The sequence below is a fragment of the Varroa destructor genome, unplaced genomic scaffold (assembly GCF_002443255.2).
Source record: "Varroa destructor unplaced genomic scaffold, Vdes_3.0 BEIS01000002.1, whole genome shotgun sequence".
NCBI classification, from domain to species: domain Eukaryota; kingdom Metazoa; phylum Arthropoda; class Arachnida; order Mesostigmata; family Varroidae; genus Varroa; species Varroa destructor.
The window spans coordinates 58,652,042-58,670,474 of NW_019211455.1; the positions used below are offsets into that span (position 1 = coordinate 58,652,042).

The window sequence follows — 18,433 nt, forward strand, 5'->3', positions numbered from 1 at the left end:
AAACCGGTTCCGCATAGATAACTGGTAAAACTTAAGGTGTGACGGCACATATTACCCTTGTTCAATCGGCAAAAGTCAGCTCAGACAACAAAGATGTCACTTTCCTATCCTATATCTATATTTTATTCAAGCTGCCCAATAACGCATACTGTTCCATCGCTTCATTCAAATCCATCATATTTCACAATCTCATCTTGCTGGGTTAGGTTAGCGTTCTTTCTGTGCAAGATCAGCTCTGCTTTCTTTGAATTTCAACCCTTACATCGACTTGAAGGCGCGTACACCCTCAAGAGACAAATCTCATCCTAACCCTTCACGAATGAAGATCAATATCATGACTCTCCATTCGCTGCCAGCTTGAGTACGGTTATCATATCTTATCATAATCGTCATATGCATGGGGGAAACTAGAGTGCTCAGTATCGTTAAAGCTCTTAGCTGTATGAAGCATATGCAATCAATACTTCTGATTTATTGCTTAGATCATATCGTAAGATCGTTACGCGTATGCCAACATATGACAATGTCACCATGGAGCTTTGTACGCAGACAGGCGTGTAGACCCAAAATCTCTTGATAGTGTTTTGAAATCTAGACCTAAAAGATAAACGAACAAGGAAGACCACTTCTACTTCAAGAAACCTTAAGCGGGTATTGAAAAACACAAAGGTGTAATATTTGGATATTCCAAAGGAAAGTAACGGGTATGTATAGAAATTAAATATATACATTAACATTGTCTATGTCTCTGGAAGTCAGTTCCTTCCTTCATTTGAAGCGCAGTGCGCTTGCACTCATTGTCGTTTTGAGCAGTCACCCTTTCAATAATCAGGCTATATTATATAATAGAAAACTTTTTTGTGGTATGTTATTTCCTCAATTATTTTTCAATTCATTATTTAACTCATCATAACTATTTGTAATCCAATATCTAACCGAAAAATTATTTTTCCTAAACGTCAACGCCGCTTTTATTTGCATGTGTGTTCATTTGTATTGACGCTCCCTCTGTGCAGAAATCTGTGCAAATTCATACTGATCCATGTTAGTCAAAGGTGGAATGCTGACAATCACGAAAAGGCTGAAATTACCTATGTCCTACCAACAATCTATTGAGTGCACACGAAATCCTTTTTCACTTACAGTTGCTCCAACAAAGGGTAAAGGCCATAGGGAGGGAAGCTGGGGTGTCGAGCTACACTGAACAGACAGGCAAACGTGAGAGCATTGCGTGTTGTTCTAGGCCAAGCCGAATGTTTATACCCATTAGGTTTTCAAATAAAGTAACGTATTTAACCATTTTGACGTTGTATTTGCCTTAGTGGAGTTAATACCACTAGTATTTGTCATGAGATATTTTTTCGGTCATTGTCCTTAATTCGATTCAGTATCTTTTGTCGTCTGGTGTGCAGACAGTCCCGCTGTTGCACCTTAGGCCCTTATCGAAACGAATTTAGCTGTCAGCGTCCAGTGGTTCAGCTCAGTGTGGCAGCTAAGTCGACGATGGTTGAATCTGCTGTGACTATAGCAATAGTAATAATAATAATAATAATAACAACAACAGGAATATTTATGGCTTCCGTCAGGCAACCTTGCGAAAACCGGCACACACCCTCAGCAGCAGCATCTGATTGCAAGACACTCTCTCTTCACCAGTTTTCGAACGGTGAAGCTGTTCGGAAGAATCGCGGCGTCACCATCGAGCTACAAATGGCCAGGGTGTTAGTTGGCCACCACAGTCCAGCCGTCACAAGCTTTGTACTGGAGAGGAAGACCAGCAGGACCGTTGATCGCGGCAGATGAAGAAAAAGGGGTAGCACCAACAGGACCGCCAAATATGCGGTCGCAGCCGCCGGACACGGAATTCAACCGAGCAATGGGAGAGTGCTCGCTGAACATTACGGACCCCGGATGCACGGAACCCCAAACGAAGTTCCGAATCTGTTGCTGACACTATTCGAAACTGCAGTGGTGCGATTTGCCGAGACTTGCACACTCTGTGAAGGTGCGATGTATACGTGTTCTGAAAACGTTGCTTAGGTTAACTAGATGGCGAGTAGAATCCTAAGCTAGAGCATATTTCTCGTCTTTTGCGCATCACCCATTTTCGGAGGGTTAACTTGGAGTTTGATACCCAATGATGGCATTGGGCGAGTGTATTGTAATGCCGTAACTCTCTGGCGAATCGAATCGCTATAGATGTCGAACCATTGGGTTAGAAGGTTCGTAGCTGCTCGTTGAGCAGTGTGTTGTATACAGCAGCAAAGGGGTGCGATGTTACGATTCGCAGCCACCCGTTGGAAAATGAATAAGTAACGCTACGTTGTCATGAAGACGAGAAGAGGTTTTCTCTATTTTCGACCTTCCCTCTGGTATTGAAAAGAAAGCCGACGAGTCATCTGGGAAGCGAATCTGAAGTGAAAGCTGAGAAGATGAGTTGGTTGCTTAGCGTCTGGAGGATGATCTTCAAGATGAAAGTTCATTTATGAGTTACTCCGCTGCGGACTCGCTGGGTGGGCGCGTACACCATATAGCAACAGTAGAATCAGTTTTTAATGTAAATTACTCGAAGTGAGACGCAAAATATACATTGCGATTGTTGTCAGCGCTGCCAGCTGACGAGCCTCGCAAAATCTATACTAACTATATCCTATACGATTATGAAAAAAGTAAGGGTAGGCGCTTCATCCATTTGTTTAAACCTTGGACTACTTATTCAGCACACTATTGCTGGGATTCTCAAAGTTGTTCATTTTCTATAGCGGCTTATTGAATTTAAAAGTCGCTCTTACGATAAAAGGAAAGGTTAAAAAGCTTTATAAAATATATATATATATATATATATATATTAAAAAAAATTTATAATAAGAGGAAATGACGTCAAACGTCAATTGGGAATAAAACAATAAATACTTTTATAAGGTCAAACTATTATATGTGGACTCGAAATATTTTGATAAATTCCAGCTGGGGTATAGATTTTGGAACAATCAGAACAGAAACAATTGGTGTCAGAAAGGCTTGTATGCTCATTCCTACCATGTTTTCGTCTAATACGTTCTGTGATTTCTATAACCTAAACAATCTGAACTCTAAACATTCCCCAGCTTAAGCAGAGTGATTCTCATTTAAAATAACATAATCTCTATATAATATATAACTATTCAGTGAGCACCGCTAAATTTCCGGGTTATAAAGCCCAATTGAAATCCCTATATATATATATAACGGTATTAATGAGTGCTAGTTTTGATAAATCGTTTGTGCAGCTTAACCGTTCGTAACGTAGATTGCGCCGGTAACATTCTTCACTCATTTCAGCGCACTTTAATATATCTTTATAAAAAATTTGCTACGATAATACTAATGGTACTATTATTTAGAGTTAGCCAGTACTTTTACGTAACATTCGCGGTGACAAAAAAGTTAGCAAATGGGAAGTCTTTCAACTAGTACCATCAGTACATAAAAGAACCCCCTGGCCTTGTAAATTCCTCTGAATAAAAACTATACACCACAAAACCCAAATGGAGCCTTTTGACTGCCCGGCTGATTTTCTCGATAGCGTCTTTCTACAGGAACTAGTTTCTCTCTGGTACTATAGCGGATCATTGACAGCAATACTCGTATTGACTTGCAGATTGCGCCGTCAATGTCAATCCGTACTTGGACAACGTATGTCTTATGCAGCGTTAAGCTAAGATATGCATTCGTCTCGTCTGTAGCGACAAGACCTAGTTAAATAGGAGTTACTATTGCTTTAGAGCCCCACATCGGTCTTCTTAGGATCAAAGGCCTATATTTGCTGTTTCTCGACGGAGAAAAAGGTCTAGACCATGTGATAGACACTGCCAATCCCGAGCCCAACGCCGTCACATCATCATCGACCAGCTTTTGCTCAATGAAGGGTTGTGCTGAGTTTGAAGACCTGCTGCCTTCGAAGACTGCCTCTTCGCGAGGCGTCAAGTTATCCGATGCGCGTGTGACATTAAATCAAAATCAAGCAAATAAAGCCATAAGCAAATAGGTTCCGATGTACAACAACACAAAACACAATGCTATTCGTACACAATGATTGGCCGGTCAACGATAGCTCGCACGCATTGTCAGAGAACCAAGCACCCGCAGTGTCTAGATCGGACAGCGTGACTGGCTACCTCAGCACGGCTAACGTGCTCATAGATCGTATAAATTTGACGAGCCAAGCTGATCAATCAAATTGCACAGATAAACACCTCTTGCAAAGTGATTGCTGCTGTCCTCCCTGTCGGGTCAAAAGACTTCTCAAAAAGTCTCGGATAAACATATACGTATACCTATGAAAAGAAAAGCCAACCTCCAACGATAACGGGGACGTTATTATGGCATGCACAGGCGCCCTGTAAGGACAATAATCATAGTACTAATAATCATTAAACTGTTGATTTCACTGCCTGTTGAGGTGAAGTTTTTCGACTTGTACTCGACACCCAAAGGTAATAATCGAAGGTCAATGTGTGTCGCGTATTACAAACGAGATAATGAGCGCTATTTTAATGCGGGTAATATGCAAAACGCGGGTTTATTTTATCATTGTGTCATTTTCAACGTAATGTTTTATTTTGTATGCCAAAAGCTTCATGATCCCTAAACATTAAGTTTTAATTTTTTGTCATTAATTCACGAGTTGCGCTTACTTGTTATTTAAATCTAGTTACGCGATTCTATTTCTCGTGTTTTATCAGTATATATTTACAGCTTTTACTTATTCACGCCAAAATAGTCCTAAAACGTCTCGTATTTACGGGTCAGTGGTTTACAGCGCGTGTCAAATTCCAGCCTTATGATATGAAACTGCAGTAAAACCCTAAATCTCGTAATAAATTCTGGCTGGCTTAAACGTGCGTTGATCGAACTGTTAAAATGTTGATATCACTTTGAGCTTACCAAACGCCCGTAACTAATTAAAAGCCACATGTCGTGACAGAACGACAACGGCTTTTCAAAGTCACAAGATATCCGATTGTCCTAGAGGCTGTGCGATAGTATTATGGCCTTCAGAACTAGTACTTCCCAAATGCCTGAGGTTCTTCCGACGCGCGGCCACTACAAAGACGCCTACATGACAACAGTTCACTGTTTTGTGCGGTGCTAGTACTCACAGTAGTCATACCGAGGTCGTTGTGAGCCTCGTAACGTCTACAACGGTATATCGCTGCACGACCTGACGACTAGCCTTGTGAATGAGGCTCGAAAGTGGCCGTGCCGGACCGTCACAAACAACTGAGCGTAGTTAGGACTCACTCGAATTCGTCACGCATCGCCAAGAACCTTCTTGTCATCGAACGTTTGATTCAAAGGGTAGAAGTCTAATATATACTCATCAGCGACTCGTCAGATCTGATTCACGTCAGATGCTCTAAAGGTGTTCGCCCTTTGATTTTTTGAGAAAAGACGAAACACCCTGCGGTCAAGCAAGTACCACACCGAATTTTACAATGGTTTCGAATCCGATGAAAATTGAAGACAATCGCATATGACTGTATGTCCATAAGGGAACGCGTGGCAATCATAGATCCTCGCTTCGAAGCATATGAGCGAGTCTAACAAACTGTAGCCTTTCTAGCAGACACTAGAGTGTCATCTATAAGCTGTTTTTTGATGTGGCTATTTAGAAATTTCGCCGGCGAAAACGGATAGTAATCTTCCAAGACCAAAAAAGCTCAAAAAGTAGAAGCAAAAAAGCTACGTGAATGGCTTCAACAGCATTACAGATAGCCATCATAGTTGCCTTAGCACCTAGCTTTACACTCTACATGTACATACATGCCTATGTACCTCTTTATATGTGCACAACATGCCCTCGGGTTAGGAAAATTGATTACACATAGCCTAGATACTGATAAGTTACTTTAGTGGTAAATCGCTTCTTGACAAAAAATTGAAGAGCTTTCCGAAATGCCCGAACGTTTGTCATAGAAGCCAGCTACCTTAGGTCCACTAATTTCTTGAATTAAAAAGATGTTATTATATACAGAAACATGTATAACACACGTACGCCACGCCAGCATTCACGGCGATTCGCTCTAATGATTTCACCTTATTATTGGCAACTTAAATGGCACTATACTCCCGGCGAGAGAAATTATGTCAGATTTAACTCTTCAAGGGAAAAGAAGAAAGAATCAAAAGAACCTCGATATTCATAGAAAAAAAAACAAAATGCATGGACGAAATAACAGTGAAATACTGAGACAGAAACAAATAACGAGATTATTACATGTAAATAAAAGAGGAGCAAGGGCAGTTAAACAGCACGAAGGAGCAGTGGCCTGCCGTTGAACACTGAGCATGACTTGATATTGTCCCCTTGCATTCGTACAATACAGTGTCCTCTGTTGCTGTATTTATACCTGGTCGGTGTCTGATAGTCACTTGCACATGTACTGTTGGCCTCAATGATCCTCTAATCTGGGATCGATGCGGATCGAGCATGTCGTCAACTAAGTACTCACTCAGTCACTAAGTGACCCAATGAACCGTTTCCTATAGAGATGTTGCGCAAAAAACCATATGCGGTACTGCAATAACGTTGGTGCTGTTGTTCGTGGTAATAGCGATGCCGAGAGCGGCAACGCTGATGATCGCATAAGTTCAAAGAGGAATTGGCGGTAGTATAAGTTTTGAGCGAAATCGGTCGTTGATGTAGTTCTTCCCATACGAGCGGAGCAAACTTCAAGCCGTCCGGTTGTAGCTCAGTGACCTTTAGAAAAAAACAGTGATCCAAGGGCGGCCGCCCACTCAATCATGTTAGATCACCAGGGCGCGCTCGAACGTTAACTACAACCTCTATGTACTTAAGGAGTACCGCGGCAGCGAAAACTATCACTACAAACTATTCAAAGTAAACTCGGCGGACAATGTGCACCAGTGCTGCATTATTTGATAGCTCCAAATGCAACAACAGTATGGTCGATAAGTAATATGTATCGATCTTTAACGACGATTTTCGTGACGGCTAAATACTGAATTTATTCTCACTCTCCCAGTAGTACGTTGTTATGTGCTCTAAGTCCTCAATCTTACATGACACGCAGGCATTGACTTATGCAACCACAACGTCAGTGTAGCGGCACAAATCAGTTTTGTCAGTGCTTTCCGAAGATCCGGCAACAATCTGGCTATAACACTGTGTGTTGGTCTGTGGCTATTCATACAGGAAATATTTAACCATATTTAACGAGGACAAAACAGTTTTACTGTAAAATCTGGCTGCTAACCTCATAGCTTTAGGCTTATGTCTGCGGACGCTGAAGACTTTGGCTCCTTTGGCACAGAGCAACTTGTCTTTAGTGCCTAAATAAAGCAATTATATTGTTAAAAATAAAAGAAATGAACAATAAACTACGAGATGCAGCGTTGCCAAAGCGATCAACACTAATAACGAAATATTAAAGAATCACTTTAAAATCATGCCATATTGATCGATTTTTTTTATGAAGTAACATGAATGTTTATATATGAGTGCGCTTTAACTTTATTTACGGGTATAGAAATGTTTAAATAAATATTTACAATGCACAAAACGATGACGTTTGATGACCTGGTGCTCATTGGCATATGTGCTGTCAAAGGAGTCGTTAATATTTTCCTCAGTATGTCTCGTGCTGCGAATGTTTTGAAGAAGCTGATTCTATGTCTATTTTACATTTTTATAGAAGTTGAGTGAATATAAGTTTCAATATTATGAGTGTTTTGTTTCGTTACGGTAACTAGAAGGGTTGAAGTAATCTAAATAATACTAATAACATAATTACGTTATTTACAAATTTGCAGATACTAGAGCAGATTAATTTACATATGCCTAACTGCATCTTGAACTTTTTCTTGGTACAAGTCTCTGGCGTTACGCCTAGTTTTTTTTCAGAGGTACAAACGTCAACTGAGCGCATAACTTTATCTAAGAAAATCGCATTTAAGTTTCCAATGTCATATACCTAATATGGCAGTATATTTTTTGTTTTCTTAACGATGTCTCTTAGATTTCGCTTCTGAAGCCTTTGGACAGTTAATACACAGCCTATACTGCTGTATCGTGTTTGGCCATGTAGAGGAAATAAAATAATTAGCTTGCTAAACGTAATATACGCGTTACCATATGTCATAATCTTTGTTGACCCAGTGGCAGTGCTCTGGGTCATTGTCGTGTCTGTGGTTAAGTCAACGGATGCGCATTTTTTGCATCAGTTAGTTGCCGAAGCTGAGGTGAGCGACCCCTTCTTTTTTCACTTCATTGTCGTTTTTGGCTTTTGTCATCTTCGGTTTGTTCGACGTTCCGACAGTTTCCCCTGTTCATCCAATGTCTTCGTCTGATTTTTGGTGTCCATCATCTAGTTAGTGGGACACTTATTTTAGCCGGCAGCTTTTTTCTTATCTTTTTCGGAACAGCCTTCTTTTGTTGTTTCCTGCAATAAACATCTGTCCCCGTGTTAACGAAACGTTTTCTGACAGTTAAATAAACTTTATAGATAAACTTTACATTTTTGTGATCCATTTTCGTCATTTTTATCTTGTACTTCGCCATCACCACAAACATCATCAGTTCTCAATATCATAATTGTTATGCGATAATAGTCGCCGTTATTAAAAGAAAGAAGTAATTCGTTGTTATAATAGACGTGTCCTGAAGTAGAATTTATTTAACACAATTTGAAATTAAGAGGTACGATACTACCCGGTTTTACTATACTGCTGCACACTTCGACCTGAACGGTGTAGTCAAAACATTTACCACTTCTACTTCTAGCAGCGCTCCGCCATTAGCTTCGATACCCGTCTGTTTTGATGTGTGCATCGATACTTTTCTGTCAATGAATGTGTTGTCGGGTGGAGTCAACGCCCTCGGGCCTCTGGTCTGAACTAGAGGCAGCGCGGTACTACTCGTCGCAGTGGCAAGCTTTCCACGACGACTTGGACACGCAGCACAGAAGTGACGGAGATGACTTCTGACGGAGACGAAGTCTGCGCCGCTCAGATCCTGCACGCAAAAGGTCGTCCCCCAGCAGTGCTTTACAATTGTAAGTGTTATTGAGTTAGCTACTATCGAGGCGGGTATTGTTACGTTAATCAAACTGACGTCATCGATAAAGGCTCGAACAGGCACGAGTAGGGACACTACACAAATAGACCGATAAGTGTTGCATTACAAGCAGCCGTACTAGCTGAGTATGAGTACCTTAAGAGAAGCTTCAAAATTGCCAGTTTCTTTCAGTTTTCACAACAGCTTCGTTTATGACATTCTTGAGTAAGATTTTTCCGGATTCATTACTACAATGGGATGCTGTTCATTGTTGTTTTCGCTTTGGCAGCTAAGCACCAGGCAACTATTGACGATGACGCCGACAAAAAGTCCGTAGACTGCTTCGCTTTCTCGAGCGTCTGGATTATTTCGTTTCATTGTCGCTACGATATTCTCGGTCGGTGCTTTCGTTTGGCGCTTTCCTTCGGTTCTGGTGTTCAACGAGGAGAAGGGGCCGCTGCACTCGAGGAAAGATGGCACTGCCTCAGCAGTTCGCCGCATTCATGAACGAATTGATACCATTCGGTCTTTAGTCGATGCGCAATAGTTTGGCGAGCCAGCGCCAGAAGACCATAAATGAAAGCCGACAACTTTCGTTTGGCGAGTCCGAGCTAAAGGTGCTTGGTGCCGTTTCAGCCATAGTATCATCTTGCCTTTATCTGCTGGTGTTCCTCATACTACCAGGTCTTTCTTTCTCTAACCGTCCGGTAGAAAAAAAATGAAGAATTTCAGCGGAAGCACCAGGAGCACATTTGCTTGTCGTAAAGGAAAGACAACAGCGATGATGACGGAAATACAAAGCGATACAAGAATGATGTAGGCGCAAAAAACTCATGGAAATATATCGTAGGTTAAACCACAGGGAAGCTAATGAATGCATATTTTTCATACTTTAAGCAAACTTAATTAATCGTTAAAAGATCATTTGCTACATACTGATTCGAATTGGAAGAGAGCTGCTTAGTATGGTTGTAATAGTGAAAAAAAATTCTATACATAAAATCAACGATATCATTTTCAGGAGAATATACAATGCGTTCAAGCAGATAGCTTTTATTCCTGCGTTCAATTTCTCAAACGTAACCTACATGTCTGTATTATCTGTATTTACGTATGTATCTAAAGCATTGGGCAATGTTTATATATTCTCGCTGAAATGCCTCTTAGAGATTTCGTAAGATGGAAACGATTACTTGTCTAAATTAATTTTCGAGTTGAAGCCCTTGCTTTTTCTCGTTTACGTGTCGATTCTCTAGATGCTATCACTTTTTAAATTTGGCTGTATTATGTGGTCTTCGTCGTCGGTGTGCAGATGTGTCATTGGCTACGGATCCAATATGTTTATAGCGTATCGCAGTTAACGTTCGCACTGAGTTATATTTATGACTGTTAGTTCCAATCAACTACAGCTGCATATAAACAGGAAACGCCAGGTTAACCTATATATAATGTTGGCATAGCTACAAAAAATCAAAATCGCCATGTGTGTACGTACATGTGCCTTTGGTACATCACAACATCGATTTGAACGAGGTTTGTCTTCGTGCCTTATCACTATCTGTATTTTGTTATTTTTACTATTATTACATAGCCCAGACATTTTTACAGCAGTTCTAGAACTGCTGCGGATGGCGCTTACTTCGCGGGTCCTGAATCCACGTCCTTTATCGCCACGGCGACGCACGTCCTCCTAGTCATCGTTGCATCAGTCACAGCAACAATCACTACAGAAGACGTAACGATCGTAGCACGCCGCCGCTTAGGGGGTGAACAACCTCTGCTTAGCGGCGGTACTGACCGTGGCAAAGGTGGAAAAGGCGCACCAACACGAGCAGCGTCTTCGTGTTCGTCGAGAAATGCTGAGAAAGGGATGAAGGGAAAATAGGGAGCAAAGCGACGGGCGAGGTATGTTAGTAGCGGTAACAAAGCAAAGTGAAGCGCACTGCGCTCTCACTTCACTGCGCCGCGGCCGCCACCGCCGCCGCTTGTGATTCTGCTGTTGCTGCTGAAGGCATTCCAACGGGTGACTGCTGTTGCGTCCACCACAGCGACAAGCGTCACGCCGCTTGGTGACTATCCGCTCGCCACTACATGAACCCGCTGCCAGCAGACAAACAGCTAGATAAATAGATAGCTCCCAGATAGACGGAGCGACAGATGCTTGCAGAGGCGGCGCCAGCGGCTGGAGCAAGCATACGACAGCAACAACGACCGGCCACCCGCCCAAATCGCGAGTCCCGATGGCAACGGCACCACTGCGACAGTTCGCTGCTTGGGGCCGCCGCTGCACCATCACCACTAGCACAGCCGTCGTAAGCGGCAGCAGTTGTAATGCAACTAACGTGTTGCTAACGCAGCGCGAGAGAACGACAGCCTCTTCCTACCTACAAGCACAGCGGCGACCGAGACAGTAGCAACTGTGTTGATTTCTCCTCGTCTACTAGTCTAGCTGCTGTTGGTAGAAATGTAGTATTAGCAAAAAGAACATAGAAAGCCAGCAAAAAAGATGCACTGGACAAGGTTGCGGCTGAATTGAGTCTGCTTGAAGTCGCTGAGTCAAATGCAAAGATAAAAACGGGCAGGGAAGTTTTAGTAGAAGGAGGAGATGGTGATAGAACAAGTGAATGAGCGGCCAAGAGAATCAAGGGGTTCAGCAGTAATAAGGGAAATCTGGATTTAAAGGCCCCAGTCCGGTCATCGACACCGCGCATCGTTGACGTCCGTCGGCTGTCTCTCTTTCTATGCGTGTGTCTGCATGTGTGTGTGTGTGTGTGTCGATGCGTGGTTGTTTCTGAAGTCGTACACTGAAGGCAAAAAGGAGAACGAAGGTGAACGGCAAAGCCGAAAACATGCATTGGCACATTCCCATTGCTGCTGATGTTGCTCGCGCTGCCGACGGCGCGATCTGCTAAACTAATGTTGGTGTTCGTAACGTTCAGGGAAGAAATTTTTAAAAGGCGCAATATACTCCGACCAAAACTATTAAAAGAAATCTTTTTCTAAGAATTTTAGATCTAAAAACGCTAGAACCTTCCAGCATGGAAATTATATCCACCTACGTTGTGTGGTAAATTTGAAAATGTATATTTTATGTGGCAAGCAATGAGATTAAGTAAGAGTCTACTAATGTGTCTTACATTAATATAGAAGAACTGACGTAATAAGTTGTGCCGAAAATAAGTATGTTTGGGCGTTTGACACCAGGCGATTAAATAGATCAGCCATCTCTCGTGGATAACTTGTTTTTTTTTTGTAAATCTGATAATAATCTGGTAACGAAATGTATTAGGACATAGAAAGGTGGTTGTACGTAGGTATATACATCAAGTAATTAGTTTGCAATTTATTATGCTTTCATATATACAAGAAACGTCATTTGCAGAGGTGCAGACGCAAATAGGAGCCTTTGGATGAAATTTCCGTCGTGCAGTCGAGACAAAACTGCATCTAAAGTTTACCCACCATTTGTAAACCATGAAATTTTTAATTAAAGTGATCCCATTATTTTATTATTGAGGTTCACGCAGAGTCAAAACTGGTGTTCATTTGCAGCTCTATCGGTCATCTCAATTGCTATCTGAATTTAAAGCAATAAAGGCATATTGCATGATACAAGTGCATCATATTGGTAAGAATAGATCTGTCAGGACGAGTTTGGTGATATATCTATAAGGATTCAGGTTAAGTAGATATTCCGTATAGAATACGATATACTTCTACAAACAGTGGATGGTTGCTCTTAGATACTGCATTAATACTGGCTCTTTGTTTGGAGAATAATATTTTGTGCTGGAAACATCCGTTACTCAAACGAACTTCACGAACGACGTTGTGTAAGGCGGCGTATGGCGAGCTTTCATCTGAGTTTTGCGAAAAACACATTGAGCCGTGTGAAATTTGTCTCAGCTCACATTGCCATATCGTGTTCGATAAAGAGACAATCGTATTGTAACGCTTGTCCGTTAAAACCTGGCTCATTTAACGCTGTGGAAAGCCATAAGCAAAACAGGTATAGTGACAAAAGAAAAGCGAGATCGCAGTTTCGCATTATTATAGTGCATGAGTGTGTGCCGTGTTTAGTCCGAGGCTCGGAGCGTTTCATTCTCATCCATCTTTAGCCGTTGCATCGATGTCTTCATCTTTTCATTGCTTCTGTACTTCGTAGGGCAGTGATCGTAGTTGCCGCTGCCTCTGTTAAGAGAACGAGTTTAAGGGGAGGCGACGAGTCTCATTAATTCTTTTTGTCAACCGTGGTCAACTGAAAACTGTGGACAGATTTGATGGTGTCTACGCTTTTTCTTCCAAAATTCTTACGTAACGTAACGAATTTGCGTGACGTCAGAGAGGCTGCGCACGGAGCAGCTAAGTATCAACGCTCTCAAGCATTCAACCGCATCTGTATATATATATGTGTATTTTTGCATCCGGCTTCAGAAACAGCATAGAAAAACTAATGCTACTAACAACAACAACAACCACTCGGTTGACCCAGAAACTCCTCCAAAAGAATGAGACGTAATACAAACAAATGACCATTTGGATTATATAGACGAAAAACGATACGCTCACACACACACAAGACTGAAACACAGAACAAAGGCAGACGATACAAACGTGATTCACAGGCTACGTGCGTGCATGGATACGTGAGTGCGAGGGAAAGATGTGCTACCCAAGAAGAAACAATGTGCACTAAGTGGTTTGCACCGGTATGTCCATCGGTGGCCAGAGGGTCGTAATAGAATACGGTCCATCGACCAGCGATAATGATGATGGTTGTATGCCAGGCATGCAATAACGTACCAAGTGCGCGGCCAATGGCAGTATGTGTATATCACTTCGTCGTCTACTATACATTGCGAAGCCATGTATATCAAGTGTACATAGAACTACAGAGTGACAACGATGCATAGAACTTCTATTGCTATTCCATGGAATGCAGTAGTTCTTCATTTTTCGTTTGTTTTTGTTGTTATTTCTATCGTAGTTGATGTTTGATGGAACGGCTACAGCACCCACGAGAAAGGGTTACGAAGACTTAGCAACGTGTAGTGATCAAGTGATACACAAAGGCGAGGCGAGTCGAAGACCTCAGTGGGTGGTGAAATGGTGTTATTGACGCTACCGCTGCTGGCGTCGCCGATGCCTGTAACGACAGCAGCAACAAGTGCTGGCTACTCTGATCTCACTAATGTGATAATAGCGTAAAAAAGAACAAATCGCGTCTTTCAAGAATTACCCGATTGCGGGAACATGTCACAGACCGGTACCATCTTACCAAGGTCTAGACGAAGCTGTTCATTGTACAATAGTGTACCCGGCCATAAGTGCGAACTGCTTGGCTTTGCGTCGTGCAGCATTCTCACAAACGAACGTCGTAGGGCCAATTTTGTCTATGTGCAGGGTTATAGGAGTTTCCGTAATCACTTCAATTGATAGTTTTAATGGTGTATTTATCTAATGCATCTTATATTTATATTATATTATCTACCTAATGAAGAATAATTTTTCGAAGATTCAATTAGGATATGTTATTATCATGGCCACGATCAAGCACGAACGAACGAACGAAGCGTATAATGATGATGATGAGACGAGAAGCGTTACATGCTTATTTTTATCTGAGTGTATCTGCAAAGTGTAATCAGCACGAGACGTGCATAAACATTGTCTTGATTACTGCAAAGCTAATATAAAGTTACTTTAGTAGTATGTTCCGGTGATAAATGTATGATTTCGGTGAGTAAGTTTTACAAGACGACACACCCTTGCCAAATACAATTTAATTGTTGTTGTTTATAGTAAGACTACAGTTTCCTTTTTCCAGTTCGCTAAACTTTTCAAAAAAAGCAGCACGGATCGTATGTATACATACTTTATAGAAATACAATCATAGCTGTTCCAATGAAACAGCTCTAATGGCTTTATGCTTAAAACGACATACAGCAAAGAGAACAGCTGTGCTCTCCGCGCTTCATTTGCTTTCAGATTTTGAGGACGAGAAGTGACGGGGATGGCACTTTGATACATTCTAAACGGCGCACACGAAGACAGTCATAGTTACGAGAACCCCCTAAGAGCACTGCACGAACAGACGCAGATGGTGAGGTTGCATTATAAGCGCAATCCGTGAGCCAAGTTGGTCTCCAAGGGAGTGAGTATCCCGGGAAGCAAACCAGCTGGCTTACCAACAACAAAAATATAAAATTATCATTCGTATTACTACTACAATGATTGTTGGTGGACATACCCAGTATTTTCCACTGGTGCTTCATCGTTTACCATACAGAAACACACAGATAAGTAAATCATTGTGTTCTCGCCGATGATTTTCTTGTTGCTGCTGCTTATGGTTCTGATCCCGGATACATGTGCACTTGAGTAATGTAGCATGGACAGGAACATACACTCGCTGACTTTAGGGGAAGTAAAGGGAGCGGGCAGTCACCGACCGTCACCCCATTCACGACGACGCCGGGTTGCGTGCTTCACATCATCATCACGCTGTTTTGCTGTTGAGAATCGCGCGTTAAGTTGACTGATTCTGTTGTCACACATTTTCCGCTTTCCTCAGTAGCGATTCGGCGCATCCTTTGACCCGTTGTGTTATAGCCGGTAATAGGGAATTTCTAAGAAATAGAAGAAAAGCCGCAGAGCAAACAAGTAGTAGACGGATTCAAGGTCCCAAGATACTTCTTCCAATACTCGTACCACATGAACGTGATTCGTAGTGTTAATGTTACACAGAAAAAAATTGTCTGACTAAGGTGCAAAATATTTTTTTACACGTTAATTCACCTCGGACTAATTTATAAGACGTATAATAGTGATGCTGACTAGATAATAATTTTATGGGTTCGAGTTTAGTTAAGAGCTAGACTTAAATATAGGTAGGTAAAGTTAATTTCAGCTAGATTTGCTGTTTGTGAATAGACCTACCGTTTGAAGACAACGCGTATGCTTTCGATTCAAACCTATCAACGATATTGGCCATCAAAATATGCAATGCTTATGACGTGAACGATATTTCAAAGACAAAAAACCAATAATTTAATTTAGGTTGCAATTGAGGTAAACCTAAAACGAGGTGGACAGACTAATGCACCTGTAAAGTGCGCGGTTACTAGCTTGAACATTAGAGAAAGCCATAATGAGCCCTTCAGCCATAATCGTTACCTGATTGATGGAACGAATATGTTTATTTCTGTTTTGTACCTAACATATAGTGCTTTGCTATCGAGCTGAGCTCACTCCGTTTTATTTTTGCAAATAATATTTATATACGGTAAGGTGGATAAGCAATCAAAAGGAGATAAACTCTTAATCCAAAATAATACGTTTTCTGCTTAGTAACAATTTAGTATCGCATCATCTTACCTCCACCTGCTTCTCAGCTTTCGATCGCAGCAAAGGTACTCACTTTAATAATCTACAGGTTTCCAGCAAATAGGTTCAGTGATGTCTCCAAGAGTCCAAACAACTTTCACTTGGAAATTTAGCTAACTTTTTTATGAAGTTGACTTGTGATCCTTACATGATTCCCACTGTCTCTGCCCCATTGCACGCTACATCAGCAGGCAAATTATTGTAGAAAGCAGCTCTAACCTATTCTTCATAATCGTATTTTGATGCATTGTTTTACGGCATGCCTCCATTACAGCCATAAGCGAGATAGAAATTCAGCCCTCTCCCCCGTTACATATTCTCTGAATACTCAATTGGTCAAAGGCATTAGGATCCGACAAAAGACGATAGTTGGCTATTATAGCTGCACATCGCTTTCATTACAGGTGTACATGTTTTTTTTTATACTATGTTTTATTTCTGTGGTAAAGTTTTGCAAGTAGTCGCGACATCCCTTCATATCACTGTGCTTTAAAAATAAGCAATGAATATGCAACGCTGACCGTGACGTACGCATCTACTATAACTTCTCACATTGTTAAAATCTGAAACAAAAGGATTGAGTTGAGTGTTCAGGAGGCCGAACGATGAGTTAGAAAATCAGCCGTAGCATTTGGATTAAGACAGCTGACCAGGAGGATGACGAGGTGCCATCAGCTAATTATATAAAAACAAATCGTTGTTGAATTTGTTCATCAGCTTTCTTCTAGGATCAGCTACGTAAGATTATACAATTAGGCGTGAGGTATAGTATCGTTAGCACAATTTTATACTTATGTGTTCGCATTCATTTTAGTTGTCTTTTTTGGACCAAGCTATCGACTTTTCCGAGTTCCAGCTTCTACAGTCATGTCAATACGTATCCCTTAAATACTGGCGTGTGCCTGTGTGTGTATCGATGCTGTCAGAATAATAACAACTAAGTGATGTAATGGCGCAACGTCTCTCTATTCTAGTTCAGTTGTTATCGCAATCATTCCGCGTCCGCTGTTGATAGCACACAGGTGTTTACTGCCATAATCGTGCAGAACGCTTCGTTACAGAAGGCTCAAATAGATTGCGCCACCCGCCCTTTACAGGGGGCAGTGGCTTCTGACAGGGATCTGCATAGTGTTGAGTAGCAGCGATGTAGAAGGCTCGGCACGTCAATGGGTCTGTTCATCATTAAAGCAAATGCCCTCCCACAGAGGACGTTGGCTTCCGTGGTGACGGTAGCATCGTCAGGTTTACGTTATCTAAGCTAAGCTGTAAGAACTTTGCTTTTGAAGCCTGCTAGCTCAAGGTAACGCAGCCTTGATCCCCAATCCATGGCGTCTAGAACGGTTAACTGAGATACACTCTATGATGGATCACGGCATAATGCACTAATAATAGAAATCTGTTGAAACACGTTCTGCAGATTTATTTGTTTGCAGTTACCTAACGGCTACCGATACTTCTATTATACATTATCCGAAAGAAGCAAAAGAAAACTGTACGTTTTACGTAGAGACGCATACTGCTATGATATACACGTTGTTTTTTTATTATTTACTTCTCCTTATGTCAGCAAATGAAATATTCAGGTCTTAGTTGTGTGACACTATATGTTAATGATATAACTAGGCTATTAGTCCTTACAATCAAATAATTACATTTTATTATTTGTTGTTTTAGATATTTGATATACTTTCAAAGAAAAAAACAAGCTGCAATCGTCCCTTACAGACTGATGTGAGATACATGAAACAGCTGTGCCTACCCTCGGGATATATTATACAATGTCGCATGTAAAAGCAAAAAAAAGATCTGAAAAATATAGTCAGATTCTCGGTAATCACAGTAACCGTTTCTTCCTAACAGTAACATTTGCTTCTAACGTTTGCTAACGTTACTTCTTAATTTGTTGGCTTTGTTATTAGTTAGAGTATTAATAGGGGGTATCGCAAATAAAAAACAACTAACGTTTAGATAATAGATAACACAGTTAGA

The 18,433-nt window shown here is 41.3% G+C and overlaps 1 long non-coding RNA gene across 1 annotated transcript; it reads right to left on the reverse strand.

Moving 5' to 3' along the window:
- Positions 1–7,449: 7,449 nt before the first annotated feature.
- On the reverse strand, positions 7,450–15,624 carry LOC147758067 (uncharacterized). The gene is made up of 2 exons (XR_015320038.1): positions 15,309–15,624; positions 7,450–8,444 (listed from the first exon to the last, which is right to left on the reverse strand). It is a non-coding gene; the product is annotated as an uncharacterized LOC147758067 (long non-coding RNA).
- Positions 15,625–18,433: the final 2,809 nt, after the last annotated feature.